This window comes from Oryctolagus cuniculus, chromosome 7, assembly GCF_051225735.1.
Source record: "Oryctolagus cuniculus isolate XC-2025 breed Fujian yellow rabbit chromosome 7, ASM5122573v1, whole genome shotgun sequence".
NCBI lineage: Eukaryota > Metazoa > Chordata > Mammalia > Lagomorpha > Leporidae > Oryctolagus > Oryctolagus cuniculus.
Genome location: NC_142873.1, coordinates 49,117,944 through 49,136,889, shown reverse-complemented (window position 1 = coordinate 49,136,889; position 18,946 = coordinate 49,117,944). Strand labels below are relative to the sequence as shown.

General features: G+C 48.5%; 3 non-coding genes across 3 annotated transcripts; 1 reads left to right on the top strand and 2 right to left on the bottom strand.

The window, feature by feature from the left end:
• Nucleotides 1–2,820: 2,820 nt before the first annotated feature.
• Nucleotides 2,821–2,892, bottom strand: TRNAE-UUC (transfer RNA glutamic acid (anticodon UUC)). The gene has a single exon. It is a non-coding gene; the product is annotated as a tRNA-Glu (tRNA).
• A 1,156-nt stretch (nucleotides 2,893–4,048) lies between these two features.
• On the top strand, nucleotides 4,049–4,121 carry TRNAV-CAC (transfer RNA valine (anticodon CAC)). Its single transcript has one exon. It is a non-coding gene; the product is annotated as a tRNA-Val (tRNA).
• Nucleotides 4,122–14,017: 9,896 nt separating this feature from the next.
• Nucleotides 14,018–14,088, bottom strand: TRNAG-CCC (transfer RNA glycine (anticodon CCC)). The gene has a single exon. It is a non-coding gene; the product is annotated as a tRNA-Gly (tRNA).
• Between the last annotated feature and the right edge of the window lie 4,858 nt (nucleotides 14,089–18,946).

Genomic DNA, 18,946 nt, shown 5'->3' with positions numbered 1-18,946 from the left:
CCTTGCCTGACCATAATTCTCTCCTGGACAGGATGCACCTCCAACCTCTACTGGCAGGTCCTGGATTCCATTGTTCAGCTGTATGATGAAAACAGGGTCCTCAGGGAAAAATACCAGAAACTCCCTGTGTGCAGGAACCCTGCATGCAGAGGTAAGTGGTGAGGGCACAGCGGGAGGTCTTTGAAAATGTTGCCTTCAATGAGTCTTCTCATGAAAGAAACTACACAGAGAGCTTTTAGGTCTTCTTCTCCCAAAGAGAACCCAACAGCAAGGAAACCGAACTTTTAGGGAATAGCTTCTGGGTTTGCAATTGCCTCCCCTACAATGGATGTAACAAATCAAAACCAAACCCCAAATCCTTCCCTAAGAAGATGGGTTGATGGGAAACATCTAAGGTATGAGAAATGAGCATTTTTCCACTTTTGATTTAAAAAAAAATTTTTTTTTGACAGGCAGAGTTAGACAGTGAGGGAGAGACACAGTGAGAAAGGTCTTTTTTCAGTTGGTTCACCCCCCAAATGGCTTCTACAGCCGGCTGGCTGTGCCAATCCAAATTCAGGAGCCAGGTGCTCCCTCCTGGTCTCACATGCTGGTGCAGGGTCCAAGCACTTGGGCCATCCTCCACTGGCTTCCGGGGCCACAGCAGAGAGCTGGACAGGAAGAGGAGCAACGGGAACAGAACCGGAGCCACCATTGGGGCAAGAACCCAGACTGCTGGCAAAGCGGCTCACTAGGCTAATCCTCCACATCACATTTTATTAAAGAACTTTTTGGTTATTTACTGAAGATATCCCTGGAATGCCCTAAGGAGAAATAACTTTGCAGAATGTTGCTTTCCCCTGGGCACAGGGGCACCAGCCGAGAGCTATGCCTTGCTCTTTAGTTTGCAATTTCCCTTTTCTGCTTCTGCTCACTTCTTTCCCCCAGCCCTGCCCTCTAACTCTACAAGAACATTGACAAGTCTCACCAGGCAAAGCGTGTTCCTGTCCCAGCCAAAGTCATGCTCACCCTGTAGAACATGTCCAGCTTCCTCCAGGTGGAAGCCTTCCCTCTGCCTTCCCTGACAATCTGTGATGTAGCAGAACCATGTTGGTGTCCAGCTCGGGTTTTTCACCTCTGGGTCATGTGGGTTTATTCATTAGCCCCTTGTCACCATGATCTTCTCACAGTCTTGTTCTTGTCCAAGGACCCTGGTGGCTCTCACACTGTAGGGCTCTCCCTGTGGCCCCACCCTCCTATGAAATGGATTTAGGAAAATTTTCCTGCAAATTGTCTTCTCTGTGCTGTAACAAGGCTGTGAATGTGCATGTTTGAGATATGACTCTCATCCCGGGGCCTGACAAAGACCTTTATTTTCCCCAGGGGCAGCACGGAGGGTAAACTGAGGCCGAGGAGGAGCTGGTGGGGGTCTGGCTAACTAACCTGCAGCAGCAGCTGAGAGCAGGGCTCTTGGCATCGGGAGGTGCTGGGGCCCTGTGTCCCAAACCACGGGCAGCTAGCACACTTCAGGAAACTCTGCCTTGCATGTGCTAGCGCCACCATCTCCTTCCAGCCTGTGGTCTACTCTGGTAACTTCTCCCCTTCCCCACAGTCGGGCTCCCCCTGGCCTCCATCTCCATCAGCTCCAGCACCAGCCCCAGGCAGTTGTCAGCAAGAGCACACAGAAGATTGTTCATGAGTTGTTTTTGTTTGTTTGTTTATCTATTTCAGGTAACAACTGAAGTATTAAATGACTTGTTTAATTTCAATACCAAAAGTTAAGTCACCAATAATTCTCCAGTTGATGAGAAAATAAAACAACAAAGCAAGTCTAAATCAAAGAAGTCACCATCTCTGAGAACCAAATTACACCGCAGGACCAATGGACCCTTTGCTTGGGGAAATCCCAGCCCTTCCGTCTGCAAATGTGATAGCCCCTGAGACACCAATGCCCAGATCAGGAGAGGATCCTCAAAGGCCCTCATCCTTTTCCCTCCCAACTCCAGCCTGGAAAGAGCAAGGATTTGGGTCCAGGAACGGGCAGAAAAAAGTCCCTGCAGATGGTTTACCAGCTCTCTGGCACATGTTCATGTTCCTTGAACGGTAGGGTTTATAAACCTCAGAAAATAAATTTTATTTAATGTACATTTTGTTGCCTATCTTTTTTGTACAAGTTGAAATTAAAACTTTTTTTCTCCAGCTTGAAACAGCAATGTTAATTCTTCTTTTTAAAGGTGTTGTTATTTGGAAGGCACAGTGACATGCACACACAGATACACACACAGAGAGCGAAAGGGAGAAAAAATGAGATAGAGATGAGAGAGAGAGAGAGAGAGAGAGGGAGAGAGAGAGAATCACTTTTCTTGTCCACTGACTTGTCTTTGGCAATCCAACATAAAGCTGGACATCTTTGAAACACAGGAAGCCCCAGGCTTACCAGACCTCTAGGCTAGCAGGCTGATTCAGGTAAGCACCAGGAAGACACTTCCTCCACACGCTGGTGTGGGAGGGCCTTGGATGAGAGTGTGCTGCAGATGGTGATCTCCATGTGCTGGTTCAGTGAATGCTGACGTCCATCAGCGACAAACATAAGGCAGAGCCCCACAGTTTCCATCCTGGGCGTCAGCCGGCTCTTGACATATTCCTGTTAAATTTTCCTGCAGACTTTCCAAAGCTCACTGTTTACTGCACTGTAGTGACGGAGTTTAAGCCACCTAGTTGTGTAGACTGAGTATGTTGCTTGTGGGACTCGTCAAAGTGAGGGGCCTGAGAGGGAAATGGAGATGACAACAGCAGGCCCAGAGGGAGAGTTGGGAAGAGCATGGGAGCATAAAACGACCCTTCCCTGACCGGGAATCGAACCCGGGCCGCGGCGGTGAAAGCGCCGAATCCTAGCCACTAGACCACCAGGGACACACAGCAAGCACTGTCTGGTCTGTTTCCATAGCAGCAGCGGCTGCGTTGGACACACGCGTCGCAGAAGAACTAATCCATGTTACCACACCAGCGCCTCGTCCCGCCTTCAGGGAAGCCCTGGGAGGCCGGCCCCTGCAGATTCCCGCCAAAGGGCGAACCGCACCGGACGCACCAGGAGCCCCTCCCCGCAGGCAGCCTGGCGTCCCGGCTGAGCTCAGAAACCACGCAGCCTTGGGGAGCAGACAGCGGGTCTCCGGGGAGGTGTGTACAGGCGCCAGGGCACCCGGGGGTGGCCGGCGGGAGGGAGACCCGAAGGCGCCCCGGGTACAAGGAGCTGAGTTGAGCCGCTACGAGCTCCGACGACAACGCACACAAAGCAGGGACACAGACGCCCGAGGGAATCTCTCCCAAGCAAGGGCCTTGAGATCCACAAAGACCACCACGAGCCCGTCCCCCAAACCCTGCCGCCCCTGAGTGTTTCCATCTCAGCTGGAGCTCGGTCCCCATCCTCCCCACGCTCAGAACAATCCCAAACACGAGGGCTCTGACGCCGGGGCGTTCCTCGACTCCACATCTAACCCGCCAGGAGCGCGTGTGTTCCTGTGGCTCGAGGACGGGCCTTGCTGTCACCCGGTCCTTCCTCCTGGTGACGGAGTTCAAGCCAGCGGCGCGGACCAAGGCGAGCAGACGCAAGTCCCTCGCGCCCCCCGGGAGTGGCACTGGGCTGTCCTTGCGCGCCTCCGTCGGCTCTGTCCTCCGCTTCAGCCTCTGCCAGGCCTGCTCAGGGCTCAGGCACCGTGGCGGGTACCCGGCAGCTCCCAGGGCGTCCCGAGGAGGAGCTCCAGCGGCTCCTTCGGGGACGTGCGGGGACGCGGCGTGGCGCAGGCTTGCGGGGCCGCAGGGAGTGCGGGATCCCCAGAGGCTGGCGCCCGTGCTGCTCCCGCAGGAGAACGGACGCTGCCCCCTCTGTCCCGCAGGACCCTAACGTGTTCGTGGAAACGCGGGGTTTGTTATCCTGTGTGGATGGGGGAAGTGACCGATGGCGGCGGGAAGGGGACGAGAAAGGCACCACATTGTCTCATGAAGATACCAGGGCACAGGCTTCATCTGCATGGCTTTCGGGGAAATATTTTAGTAGGTACTGCCGCGGTTGGTTTCCGTAGTGTAGTGGTTATCACGTTCGCCTCACACGCGAAAGGTCCCCGGTTCGAAACCGGGCGGAAACAGAGTTCTTTTCCTGAAGCCAGGAGAATAAGAGCAGAGTGAGGAGGAGAAGCGGCCGTGTCCACGTGTCCACGCAGCTCACATCAACCAGACCTCGTTTCTCTTCTCCCGTGCTGGCCATTGTCACCCCGCTCTGGCCAGGTTTACAAGAGGGAAATGCTTTCAGGTTTTCTTTCCTTTCTTTCTCACTTTCTCTCTCTACATATTTCTCTTCTTTTCTTTTAAATATTTCTTTGTTTATTTATTTGAAATACAGAGTTAGAGAAAGATGGAGACACAGAGAGACGTCTTCCTTCTGCTGGTTCACTCCCCAAATGGCCTCAACAGCTGAAGCTGAGACAATGCACAGCCAGGTGCCAGGAGCTTTTTCCAAATCCCCAGGTGGGTGCAGGGGCCCAAGGACTTGGCCATCCTCCACTACTATCCAGGGAAGCAGCTGGGACAGGAACCGGAGCCTATGGGGAAGCCAGCGCCGCACACCACAGTGTAGGCTCCTCAGGTTTCTTACTGTTAATCTTCTCCACAGGCCTCAGTCCTCTGCCTAAGCTGACACGGAACAAGTGCTTTCTGGTTTGTGAGCTCCAGAGGGGAGCTGAGGAGGGGCCTGCTTGGCTTCCCATCCTATGGGAACACAGCAGCAGAACCCACTGATTGGTGGAGAGAACCTGAATTTAAATCTGCATCTGGATCTCAAACCAAGCTGATACTGTCAATATTCCTCAGGCACCCTGGTTGAAAGTGTATATTTACATTAACCCACCCGTATCCCAGAGGATCCTCAGGACACTGTGAGGGTTGCACGCCCCCTCTGAAGGTTCAGGCAGCCGACAGTTTTAATAACTGGAACCCCAAGTGTGCTGAGTGCGTCCTGTGGCTCCCAACCCCTTGCCCACCCTCTCTTCTGCTTTGTCCCTGGAGTTCTTGGTGCTGTCTTCACTGGTGTGCTGTCTTCACCACAGCAGAGCTTTGCCTTCTCTCCTAGGAGAGCTTTAGTGCCTTGGTCTTAGATGGTGCTGCTTGGAAGGGCTTGGGTGGCCAGTGGAGGATGGCCCAAGTGATTGGCCCCTGCACCCACATGGGAGACCCGGAAGAAGCTCCTGGCTTCAGCCTGGCACAGCCCCAGCTCTTGAGGTCATTTAGGGGATAAATCAGCAGATGGAAGATTTCTCTCTCTCTCTCTCTCTCTCTCAGTGTCTGTAACTCTGCCTTTCAAATAAATAAATAAATCTTAAAAAAAAAAGAAATCTATTGCTTGACAGCTATAGTCCCATAATAACTTCACCACACACTGGTAAGATGAGATGTGAACAGCTCCGCACTGCTGCAGGCTCAAATGCCAGGAAATGCCAGCCTCTCCAGCCTCTCCAGGATAATGGACAATCGATACAGACTCGCAGACTAGTTTTCCTGTCACACACCATCAAACAGAGAATGCATCTCTGTCAATCACCACCTAACAGAGATCACCCCAGAAGTTCACTTGAAACATGACACTCAGAAACCCCCAGCGATGCCCCTGGTGGGAGAAATCACGATGCAAAAATTAAAAGAAAGAACAAAAGCCTTGGTCCAGGACGCAGGTTCAGCATGCAGGAGTCAAGAGCTCTGTTTCTGTGCATGGGAGAAACAGAAGAACCAAGGAATTATGAGCCCATAGCGCTAGGGGCCAGGTCGGCCTGTCGGGTGCAGGTTCCTTTGGCTCCAGTGATGCATCTCACATGGACAGATGGTCTGGGCAGAGCCCCAGCAAACATCTGGCAAGGAATACTATGGAGAGAGTTATCTGCATGCTCACTGACCATGGTATAGCAGAAGAAGAAGCATTGGCTTCTCATCACTTCCTGTGGAAGCCAAAGCAAGATCTCTGAAGATATAAAGGAAAGCAGGAGAAATAATTGCTCTGATCTCATAATGATACCTGCATGGACACAACCATTTTACTATTGCTCTCCCATTTTGCAAGCTTGGGGGAGGGGTTAGATGCCTACAATTATGGGCTAGCTACATATATTACAGTACAGAGATGCTATGCATGTCTACACTGAATAGAAAACTGATCTAGATTGCTTTGAATACATGGTACTGGCAGAAAACTTAACTAAAAAGTGAGTTTTGAATTAATTCAGAGCAATATTTGGAGTTTAAGAAACAAATCCCTAGGAAGATATTTATTTCAGCCATGGAAGACCAGCATTCCTTATGGGGTTCAGTGACTTTCCTACTTGTTCTTCCATCAAAAGCTCAGGAAACTTTGGAACCAAAATTTAGAAATGATACACATAACTTGGATATATCTCATGAACATAATGGGCATAATTACCCAGGGGTGGTGGGAAGCCAGGTACAAAAAGGTACACAAGGGCACTTCAAAAACTTCATGGAAAATGAAATTAAAACATTTGCTTTTGTGAAAAAATTTTTTAAATCCATGCATTTTTTTTCATGATATGATTTTTTTGGTGAACTTTGTGAAGACTGCTCATCTGCATGGATTTCCAAAAAAAAAAAAAATTACAGTCAAGGGAACTTATCTTTGACTGCCATTTTCCACTATATTTTGAGTACCCTTGTACAATCATTGACATGAATTTTAAAAGGCAATTGTGAGCTCTGGTGATAAGACTCAGAATAGTGATTAACTAAGAGAGAGAGAGGGAAGGAATGCCTTGGAAAGGGGCTCCACACACCTTTCTTGAATCATAGTAATCTTCTATAACTTGACCTGGATGCTGATTGCATTTATCAGAATTGAACATACCGCAATACTCACTTCTTTTTAAAAGTGCTGTACCGTAGTGCAGTAATTTACAATGTGTACTGCAGTGCAATAATTTATTGTTCCCATAAAAACTAGGATACAGGGAGTGGAGACAAGCCAGTCTGGACCACGGCTTTTTATTTTAAACTCATTCAACTCATTTTATTCTAAACTCATTCAGTTCATTCTAAACTCAATCTGGCTTCATGTAAAAAAAAAAAAAAGTCTGACTGGTATTTGAAATAGCTCTCCCATCTCCCTGGGTGAGACCCCAGTGCATAAGAGTGGCCATCAGAGAAGGATGTACTTTTCTCCGGAGGGAGGAGAGAACTCCCACTTTGCCTATGGCCCTGTCTGAACACTGATGGGAACACAGCGGCAGAACCCACTGATTGGTGGAGAGAACCTGAATTTAAATCCGCATCTGGATCTCAAACCAAGCTGATACTGTCAATATTCCTCAGGCACCCTGGTTGAAAGTGTATATTTACATTAACCCACCCCTACCCCAGAGGATCCTCAGGACACTGTGAGGGTCTCACGCCCCCTCTGAAGGTGCAGGCAGCCGATAGTTTTAATAACTGGAACCCCAGCGTGTGCTGAGTGTGTCCTGTGGCTCCCAACCCTTCCCCACACTCTCTTGTACTTTGTCCCTGGAGTTCTCGGTGCTGTCTTCACTGGTGTGCTGTCTTCACCTCAGCCAGAGCTTTGCCTTCTCTCCCAGGAGAGCTTTAGTGCCTTGGTCTTAGATGGTGCTGCTTGGAAGGGCTTGGGTGGCCAGTGGAGAATGGCCCAAGTGATTGGCCCCTGCACCCACGTGGGAGATCCAGAAGAAGCTCCTGGCTTCAGCCTGGCACAGCCCCAGCTCTTGAGGTCATTTAGGGTGTAAATCAGCAGATGGAAGATTTTTCTCTCTCTCCCTCTCTCAGTCTCTGTAACTCTACCTTTCAAATAAATAAATAAGAATGGCCATCAGAGAAGGATGTACTTTTCTCTGGAGGGAGGAGAGAACTCCCACTTTGCATATGGCCCTGTCTGAACACTGATGGCGTTTGCAGAACTCAGAAGGCTTCCATGGCCCAGGCAGCTCATGTCAAGGGCCTCAGGTGATCACTGACGTCACATGTAAGAGTGTTAATTCTTAAATTAACAAAGGAGTCACTGTGTACTAACTGCCCATGTAGGATCTCTGTTCTAAAGAACTACAGTATTAACATTAATGGTAAAACTTGATCCCAAAGATTTGCTTTGTTCTATTGTGATATTATGCATCATAAGTTCTAGTTATGTCTAAGTGTCAAACTCCATTGCCTGTGTGTTTAGGTATTTCTTTAAAGTTTATTAGGTGCCTCAAATGTAAAATCTTGTGAAATTCCTAGCTCATATGTTTTAACATAGGGTTAGATATTAAAAGACAGCCGAGGAGATTTCTCAAAATGGCAAAATTCTGTGGACTTGGGACTCCAAGATTTGGATCCCGAGCTTTCTCGTGTAGCTTTAAAGATGCCCTGATGCAGTCTCCGTACGGAAAAGGGTAGCTGCAAAGTTGTTCCAGAGAACTAAGGAGCTTCTAACTAAAGCTCCGGTATTGGGAATTGCTGATGACAGGACTCTATGGAATTTGAATTCCAAAATTCAGATTCCAAGCTTTCATATATAGCTTTAAAGAGGCCCTGATGCAGACTTTGTACTGAAAAGGGTAGCTACAAAAGTTGCTATGGATTCCAGGATCTGGATTCTAAGCCTTGTGTTTGCTTAAAAGCCTCTGAAACAGACACTGTGCTGGACAGGGGAGCCGCCAAGGTGTTCCAAGGAATCAAGGAGTTTGTGACAAAAACTGCAGCATTAGGAATTCCTGAGCAAGCCATTCTTCAGATCCTCTTCAGATCCGTTTCAGCGTACATGACCGGGACCTTACCAGGTGCTGTTGAGCACAACCACCTCCATGAAATTAGCATTAAACTTCTACCTCTTAAGTCTCCACAGGTGAATGTGAATGACATGACTGACTGTTCCTAGAAGCCAACCAGAAGCCTTAAGTACTGCAAAGCAAAAGGGATAAGGAAAACTTTTGCCTTTGTCTCCTTAAGGCAAACATGCTGTCCCTGCCTTTCTTAGTTATCTCTGGGGACTGTTATTGACAATAAAGCTACCTAATGCTTTACTCTATTGTAATTCTCTATACTCAAGCGAGATGGGTTTATAATCTACATAAGGATAGCCTATCACTACCCACTATCTGGGAATCTGTAAGCTATGTTGTTTTCATCTAAAGGGGCACCCACCTACAATTGGTTTTGCTTATACTAATTAACAACTTATGTTTCAGAACTCGACTCCTGGGAGTAACTGACCATGCAGGGGACACAGACCTTGGCAATGACTGAGACTGCTCCAGTTCACAAAGCAAATTTGTTAGATAGGATAGACAGAGACTTCCAGACCCTGGATAGGCCAGGGCCTGCGCTATGCCCCTCAATAAGCAGGAAGCAGTTACAGAAGAGATGATTCAAAGTCATCCACTCCCCTTAGGATTAAAGGGATGGAGTCCCTGAGGGGCGAATGAAGTAGGCAGGCATATAGGTTAAAATCCATTAGGTCTGTGAGCTGGAAGACCACGCCTTTGCCACGCCCCTGTGTGACCCCATGTCCTACCTGACACCTTCACCAAGCCCCTGTGTGACCTCATGCCCCTACCTGGCCACACCTGGGTGCCCACCAGCCAATCAGGTTAATTAACCACTCCCCTTTGGAAGTGGGTTAAAAGCCTGGGACACGGTGTGTCCAGGCCCCTTCTCTTCTTCCCTGGCCTCTTCCGAGGACGGGGCTTGCTGTAGCCCTGAGCCTCAAGGCTTCCTGGGCTAGATGCTCCTCCACGTGGCTGGTTCCTTGTGCGCGGTATGAACCCAGATTTCTCTCTCTTAAAAAAAGCTCTTATGCACCTTTCACACTATATGAAAGCAAAAACAAAACAAAACAAAACAAAAACAAAAACAACAAACAAAAAACAAACAAACAAAAAAACGCCTCTCGCGGGAGAACGGCTACAGCCACATTATTTCATTGGTGGAAGCGCCTGCTGCGGGGTCCTTGCGAGGCAGCAGTTCACCGTTGGGGGTATTTCCTGTCCAGTTGTGACAAAGAGCTCCGGGTTTGTGCACGGTGAGGTTTACTCCTCTTCGGATCGCTTCGGGCCAGGGACTTCCCTCCGCGCCAGTGGCTGCAGGAGTCCAAGCCAAGCGACACCGGTCCCTTCGCTAGCTGCGGGCTGGAAGGCGTCGCGGTGTCCAGAGCTCGAATTGCAGACCTCCAGGCTGGAGAAGCTTGCTGGCAACCATTGTGCCGCCTATCATTTTGCGACTTCATAAATAAAGCGAAATACTCTCTTCGCTGCCTCCTTCTTGGACCTGTAGAGATCCTTGAGCGTTTCTCTCCCATGCGCGTCTCCGCTTCTTCCTCCCGCTTTTTCCACACAGTCACGATTCCCATCCCTGGGATCGGGCCGGTGCTTCCCCACAGGCCTCCTGGGAGGTCTCCTTGTCACAGCGACGCCTCTGCTTTCTTTGGCTCCTTTTCCAGCGTCTGCTTTTGGCGCGGTCACTCACCCGCACCAGTCGCACCGACCTCACGGACTCCGCCGAGCGCAGCCGGGCGGAGCGCGGAGCGGGAAGCGCCGGCACGGAGCCCACGGGCGCGCTCGGACCCCGTGGGCCCCAGCACGGCTCCCGCGGACTCGGTGGCGGACTCGGGCGTCCCTGGCGCGCTGTTTCCGAAGCAGGCGAGGGGTAAGGCGGGGCCAAGGCCACTCGGCAGCCATTCTGGTGTCAGGGTTTCTAACGGGACAGACGCGACAGGGTCCCAAACACTCCCGAAGCTTGGAGTTGGCAGTTATCTTGCAGCGAGGAGGCAAAACCTAGGCTTTCAGTGAATGCCTAGTGTATTCTGAAACCGGAAACATGATACTTCCCGTGTCTCTGTGGCGCAATCGGTTAGCGTGTTCGCCTGTTAAGGCGTCAAAGAAGGTTGGTGCTTCGAGCCCACCCAGGGACTAGTCAAGCTTTACTTGTAAAAGGAGGGTTAGTGCGTTTGTGGTCATTGTTACAAATATGTTACTGAAAAGAAGACAACAACCTCCTAACCTGGGTGTCTTGTCCACCAGATAGTACAATCTTAGCGCAATCTTTGTCAACTTGCCATTCAGAAACATCTCTCTAAGCATGCTCCACATAAAGACCATGGCCCCTTTTCACTTGTGCCTAACATAAGAAAACTATCACGATCCACAAACCAAGAGGCTATTCTTCCCATTAGCATCCTGTAACTTCAATGCTATTGTTAAGTTGATACATCTTATGTGGTAGGAGTAAGGAGATGAGCAAGAGAGACTAAGAGGGAGAGAGAGGAAGTGAGAGAGAGAGAGAGAGAGAGAGAGAGGAAGAAATACTTGTAACTATTACATGCTTGTTTCTGCAACTGGTCTCATACAAGTCTGGTATTTGTAACTGCCTTCTTTCACTCAGTTCCATGTTCCTTTGCTCTCTGCAAGCACCTCAGCTGGTCTTTGTTATTCACCTGGTGTGTGTTGGGTGGGGGCAGGGGGGGTACATGAACCTTCATTCCTAAAGTATCTGGATCATTAACAATCCTGTATGAATTGAGCTGGTTTGGTTTTCCACTGACTTATCTCAGGGCTCTAAGAGATGTCTAAGAGATGTCCAAGGGATCTCCTGTGCTTAGACATAACTCTTCCTTGCCTGCCTCCATGGATGGAGAAGCAGTTCAACTTGCCCTTGGCAATCTGGGTCCACCACCCTAGCCAGCACGGTAGCTTCCTTTTTTGCTTGTGGATTCAGAGGCATGAGACGAGGCCAAAGAGGCTGAGTGGCAGTCTTAATGTTCGATAGAACCATTGTCTGTTGATGGGTACATTCCTCCCTTCTGAACTAAGACTTCCAGACCAGAAGAACGTGAAGGCAAAGGTAGAGAAAGCCAAATTTTGCTAATGTATTACTAGCAGTAATAATGAGTGGTGCCACTTCCATTTCCACTCCTTGGTCCCTGGACCTGTGAATCCTGGCTATGGGAGAAACAGCACCGCCTGGTGAACGGTTGCCTGGAGAACCTTGTCCCACATAGCTGGCATGGTAACTGAGGCCTCAAGAGGTCATTCCGCTGTTCTAATCAGACCAGAGGCTTCAGGATGTGAGAGAATGTGGTGAAATCAATGAATTCCATGAGCCTAGGCCCACGGCTGCAACTCATTTGCTACAGAGTGAGTTCCTTGACCAGAAGCCACGCCATCGTCACCACACTGTAAGGCATTCTGAAAGTCCATCCATCCAATGTTACGACTCCTTCACTATAATCCTATACCCTTAATATCAATTTCCACATATATCTCATGTGTTTCTGTCTTTGTAAATGGGAAGAGTCACGTAGCTCTTTTGGAATATACTGCACCTCCTCAGGGGTTTAGAAGACAAGTGTGGGTGAGTCCATGAGGACTCCATATTCTGTTCTGAGGCCATTGCCTCAGAGCAGAGCACTGAAGGCTCCCCAGGCAGAGTTGAGTGAATCTCCTCCAATGCGTGTTGAAAGGCTCCTTTACTGGCAAGGAGAACACAGCAAAATTTAGAGCTTTGATGCCTGCGTCTTCATCTGGCTTTTCTCACATGTGCCGCTTTCACTTCCCATGATTCCAGCCCTTCTCTATCGACTCCCTCACTTAACAGTGGACACCGTGCAAGTTGGGTGCCAGAGTCCAGCTCCAGCCGGTCCAGCATTTCCTGAAGGTGTGAGAGGCGTTGGCACAGGAAGAAATGAGAGACACACTCACAGCAAGGCTGAAGGCATGGCTCTAGCTTTCAGGTACCAGACTTATCTTCATAGCATAAATCACATATGATTCTTTCTTCTTACAATAGCAAGTCTGTTGTCCATTTCCTTAGAACCATTGACCTTGTATTTTATGGTGCCTCTAGATTCTATGTCTACATCTAGTTACAGTTTCTTTGATTTTCAGGGGGCATATTTAGAGCATGGGTTACAATCACAGACAGGTGCGAGACAATGGGCTGCCCACACAAGCCAAGGCCGGAGTGCTGTGGAGCTATGCAGAAATTGGCTACACAAGCTAGAATAGTACCTGCCTAATCTAATCTTTACCAGAAGCCCCAAGTTCAAAGTAGGCCCTTTTTAAAATGTATCCCCTCTTTTGTAGTTCTCTCTGTTACTCTTTATTTTCTTTATTGCACTTAAAATTAGAAATGCAGCAATCCTTAGCAGAACCACCAGGAAGCTCTGGCTTTCTTATGCAGAGTGTAGTTCCCATCAAATCTAAAACCACCAAGAGGACCACAGCTGTCATTCTCACGCCTTGCTGAGACACCTTCTGCTGTGACCTTGTCAGCCAGCCTAAGTTGCCTTGGCCTCACCAGTTGGGAATTCAGTTTGCTTTGTTACTCAGCCCCTCTTCTCAGGATGTGTGGTTTCCCCCAGTCTCAGCTCTCAGGCTACAGGGGATAGAGGTTCTTTCAGGGAAGAGAAAGGAAATTTTAGGTCGCTTATCTTCGGTCAGGAGGTCTACATGTTCTTCCTCAACATTTGACTATTGTTTAAAGATAAACACTTTGTTTTCTTTTATTAAAGATGTAATTTTCAGGCCAACACCTGTTGACGCACACACTGCGGGGGACGCGGACCCATTCTCAGAACAGCATTGAACTTACGGAGGCAGAGATGGCGGCCCAGGCCAAGAAATCTGGTTCACGGTGTCTGTGCCCCAGGCCCTCGGGTGCACCACCCGACTCCGCGGCTCCTCTCCTGCCACAGGGAGGCGGCTCAGCGCTCAGTCCAAGGTGCACTCTGTGATCGAGGACCTGCGTGTTCTTGAAGTTTTCAGGGACCGTCCTGGACCCTAGGTGGTAGTGGCAGTGGCTCCAAGAACCAACATTCCAAACTGCAAAAACTCTCCTATGTTCTTATTGAGTGTAGTAACTTTGAGATCCCACTAAGATTGTGTTGCTGCTTCATGGACTCTTGTCATCAGTTCAGGATCGCCTAGACAAGGGTCCTAGCACCAGCCTATGCAGTGCAATTTCGCAGAGAAGTGTAAAGATTCCAAAAATGTAAAGACATACCTGCATTGGCCGGGAATCGAACCCGGGTCTCCCGCGTGGGAGGCGAGAATTCTACCACTGAACCACCAATGCACCTGCCACTACTACATTCAAAGTGGTCACTACTGAGAGTATCCCCAAAAACAGCCATTGTTGCAAAAGAGGTTTATTGTAGTGTTGAGTCAAAGCTAACAAACGCACCCATACAGAAGTATTTTAATAGAAGACTTTCACAAAACTATCAATATCAAAATGTCTAACTTTACCTGAAGCAACTCAAAAAAGGTTCTTTCCAACTCTATGACAGCTCTCCATAGTGAAACATCAGAAATTCATTCAGGTTGCTTGTTTCTACTGCTGTCTTCAACGGCCAACCTCAAAGTGTTGCCTTAGTGGTTCTTAGAAGGTGACCTAACTTGTAGGGGTAGGTAAGTAAAGTTCTGATCAGAGGAGAAAGTAGCAGCAGCAGACGCAAAAGAAAGGAAACCAAAGGACAGAATCAACATAGAGAAATGAAGAAGTCAATTTTGGTTCATGGAATTGTACTCTGTAGCATGTATGGTTTTTTTTTTGTAAAAGTAATAACCAATCTTATGATAAAAACATGGTGTCTATTTTATATGATGTTTAAAGCATGTACAGGGATGTGTGATATAAAAAGATCAACAACTCTTGAGGTCAATGTTGATTTCTTTGGGAATATCCAATTTCCTCAATTAGTATGCTTTAATTTATCAGCTATGTAAGGACGTGGCTATTTTTTTAAACTTTTATTTAGTAAATATAAATTTCCAAAGTACAGTTTATGGATTACAAGGCTTTTCCCCCCATAACTTCCCTCCTGCCCGCACCCCTCCCATCTCCCGCTCCCTCTCCCATTCCATTCACATCAAGATTCATTTTTAATTATCTTTATATACAGATGATTGATTTAGTATATATTAAGTAGAGATTTCTTTCTTTCTTTTATTTAGTAAATATAATTTTCCACAGTACAGTTTATGGATTACAATGGCTTTTCCCCCCATAACTTCCCTCCCGCCCGCACCCTTCCCATCTCCCACTCCCTCTCCCATTCCATTCACATCAAGATTCATTTTTAATTATCTTTATATACAGAAGATCGATTTAGTATATATTAAGTAGAGATTTCTTTCTTTCTTTCTTTCTTTCTTTCTTTCTTTCTTTCTTTCTTTCTTTCTTTCTTTCTTTCTTTCTTTTTTTTCCACAGGCAGAGTGGACAGTGAGAGAGAGAGACAGAGAGAAAGGTCTTCCTTTTCCATTTGTTCACCCTCCAATGGCCGCCGCGGCTGGCGCGCAGGGGCCGGCGCACCTTGCTGATCTGATGGCAGGAGCCAGGTGCTTCTCCTGGTCTCCCATGGGGTGCAGGGCCCAAGGACTTGGGCCATCCTCCACTGCACTCCCGGGCCACAGCAGAGAGCTGGCCTGGAAGAGGAGCAACTGGCACAGAATCCCGCGCCCCGACCAGAACTAGAACCCTGTGTGCCAAGGTGGAGGATTAGCCTATTGAGCCATGGCGCCGGCTATTAAGTAGAGATTTCATCAGTTTGCACCCACACAGAACATAAAGTGTAAAATACTGTTTGAGTACTAGTTATAGCATCAATTCACATTGGATAACACATTAAGGACAGAGATCCCACATGAGGAGTAAGTACACAGTGACTCCTGTTGTTGACTTAACAACTTGACACTCTTGCTTATGGCATCAGAAATCTCCCTAGGCTCTAGTCATGAGTTTCCAAGGCTATGGAAGCCTCTTGAGGTTGCTGACTTTGATCTTATTTAGACAAGGTCATAGTCAAAGTGGAAGTTCTCTCCTCCCTTCAGAGAAAGATACCTCCTTCTTTGATGGCCCATTCCTTCTACTGGGATCTCAGTCGCAGAGATCTTTTATTTTAAAGAAATGTTGATGGTTGAAATGTTAACATATTGGTCTTTTGATGAAGTTCAAATAGTTGAGAGTTCTGTACCCAGTTCTCCCTGGGGAAAGGAAGATGAGGAGAAGAACCTGGAGAGTTGTTGTTCCCCAAGTCAGGTCTGGGAGTCCTGACAGCTTTGGAGGACAGGAGCCGTGACAGGGGATCGTGCTTCTCTCACTGAGAGGCCATGCAAGGTCCACGCTGGGTCAGAACTTAGGGCTCAGCAAGGGAATCAACCTTCACTTTGAGCTTGCATAGCCTTGGTTTTATTTGTCCTCTGTCCATCACCCAAGACACATACCAGGTCTGGCCAATACACCTTCAAATACCACCTCTATATGCCAACAACATCTATATTTATTCTCACAAACCTGTACTTCCTACTCTCAACTTCCAATTCTCAGGTCAATGTTGCATGCATCTTAGAGTCTCTGCTAAATCTCTGCATCAGGTCAAATGCTAATGCTCAGCACAGCAGACAGTTCCCTGTCAGCGTCACGACATCACTCTGCACGGCAATACTCTATGATCAGACCCAAGAACAGCACCTCCTGAAGAGCAGGGTATCACCTGAGAGCTTGAATTGGTCACTACAATCTATGTGTACCCCTGCTGAGTACTTTTACTTACTCCCAAGCCAAATCTTGCTGTACTCTTTGGATGCACTTTCTCATTCTCACAACGTAAATTGCTTCCAGTTTAATGTAAAAAGGGCATAAGTTTATTGAATACAAGCTTACTGCCATTTTTGCAACTACTTTCCACCTATCATCTCTTACTTCCACTAATAAAAGCAGATGAAAAATTGGCTTCCCTTCAGCCAGGCTCTTGACCTCGCTCAGGGAACCGGTCCTTCCTGGCCGCAGAGAGCAGACCCAGAAGAGGGACAGATTCAGAGAAAATCCTGGCCGGCGGCCCAGCCCCACGACCCTAAGAGGAAGTGTCCCAGCCAGCCGAGGGTCTCGCGGTGAATTGTTCTCCCCCGCCTCCATCAGAGCCCTTGGCTGGAATTCCGAGATGGCGACAAGGAGGGAATTGTGTAGTCAGAGGTCCACCCTCGACGGAGAGGAAAGCATGAATGCCTGACAGGCTGGACTTAGGAAACACCAGCGTCAGGGAGGGGTTCGGCCCGAGGATATGCGAGAACGGAGCGTCCAAGGCCGGAAGACCGCAGGGGCAGAGGGTGCAGGGAAAAGATCGGAGGACAAAAACTCCTAGGGGTTTTCCGTCCATCGCGTCCAGGTCCCTGCAACTCGGGGACCCTGACGAGGTCGGAACGTGGAGGTGCCGGCGCCCAGCTTCTGCAGCTGGGCGCCTCTCCCCTGGCGCCCCCTCCCGGCAGCCTCGTCCACTGTCGGGCTCCGGCTCCGAGCGCCGCCGCCTCGCGGTCGCACCGCTCCAGGTGAGTGGTGAGGCCGCCTCGGGCGAGGCCGGGGCTCCGCCGCCGCCACGAGCGCCACTGGCAGGACTCTGCGGGTGGCGTGGTGCTCGCTCCAATTTGGAGAAAACGGAGAGGCGTCGGCCTTTGAGCATTTCCTTGTAGGCAAGGGCAACATCGGCCAGAGTGGCTGCGACATTTTGGGGTTTTGATAGTTGATCATTTTTTCTACATTTTTGCCTTACAAACATGTACGTGTGGGGAGGCAGGCTTAAGTTAATCACCGTTTTGATGGAAGGTGGTTTCCTTCCTAACTGTATTTTACTTTCAGATTATTCATAAACAAAAACGTTTGCCATCTCAACTGAGTGAAACAAAATATTAGATTGTTTCCCTTTTGTTCTTCACTCAACATATCTTCATGTTCTTTTCTCCTATATCCCAAGGACAAAGAATTATATACATTTTAGGTAGGTTGCAAGGAAACATTGACTGGTGTGACTGGAAATGCTTGCCTTTTCAGTGAAAAGCTTTCACCGAGTCACCTGGACAGTTAGTAACGCAGCTTATATAGAAAGTAAGCTGGAATAAGGCTTGAAGTCATTAAATAGAAAGAAAAGGGGCAACCTCTACTGAGGAAGGGGAGCAGTGAAATGTTGGTTTCAATGCAACACACACTGGAAGCGTCTACATCCCTGAGAAGGGAGGTAGCCAGAAGTCCGCTTGTTGTACCTGAGCGAGTACAAAGGAGCTCCGCACATTGATAAAATGTGATGGTCCTTTCTTGCCAGCAGTGGAGAGTGGGCTCATGCCCTAAAGAACTCTCAACCCTGAAGCCCAAAGCAACAGGGTTTATAAAGCAAAAACCACAAAACTGGGAGGGGAATTCATGGTTGCTAGGAATAGGGGGGAATAGATGGTTACCGGGGTCAAGCTGACCTAAAACCTATGCGAAGCTAGTTTCAATTACAATCTGGACAACACCAGTTACAATCTTAACAATTCCACTCATAATCTTGACATTAATGCAGGCATTGGTTTTAATCATATGTAAGACATAGACAAATTACATTTTTATCATTAACCCAGGTGTAGCCTATCCACTTCCAAGCTTGAGCGATCATGCTAGGGGGTTTCTGTGCTCTGCCAAGTATGACGTAGGGACTGCTATTGTTCAACTGTTTTAGATCATAATTTCAGACCAGAGTCTCATGGTGTGTGTGAGGGGGCACCTTCCTAGAATGGAGTCTCAAGTGCTCCCAAATGGAGTCCCTATTGTCAAGGTGTTACTTCACCCTCACGAGAAGCAGTCAGAAGGCCTTCATGAGGTCCCCTTGGTGACATTCTCACAGCTCCTCGGCAGCTGGACCTCGATACGAGGGCATCAAGGATATTCCTAAGCACCTCTGGATCACCTAAGCAGAAACTGCAGCCATCCAAGCAGTCTGTCCCCATGTGTCAATGAAGACTCGCTTGCCTAAAATTAAACTGCGCATTTCGTCCTGCATGCCTGAGGGCCGTCCACTGTGCAGGAGCAGAAGTGTTTTCTTGCAAGAGAAGCCAATACTGGCAGCGTGTCCAGTAGGAAGTGTGGTCTCCCATGCACAGCACGTCCCTAGGGCCCTCCAGA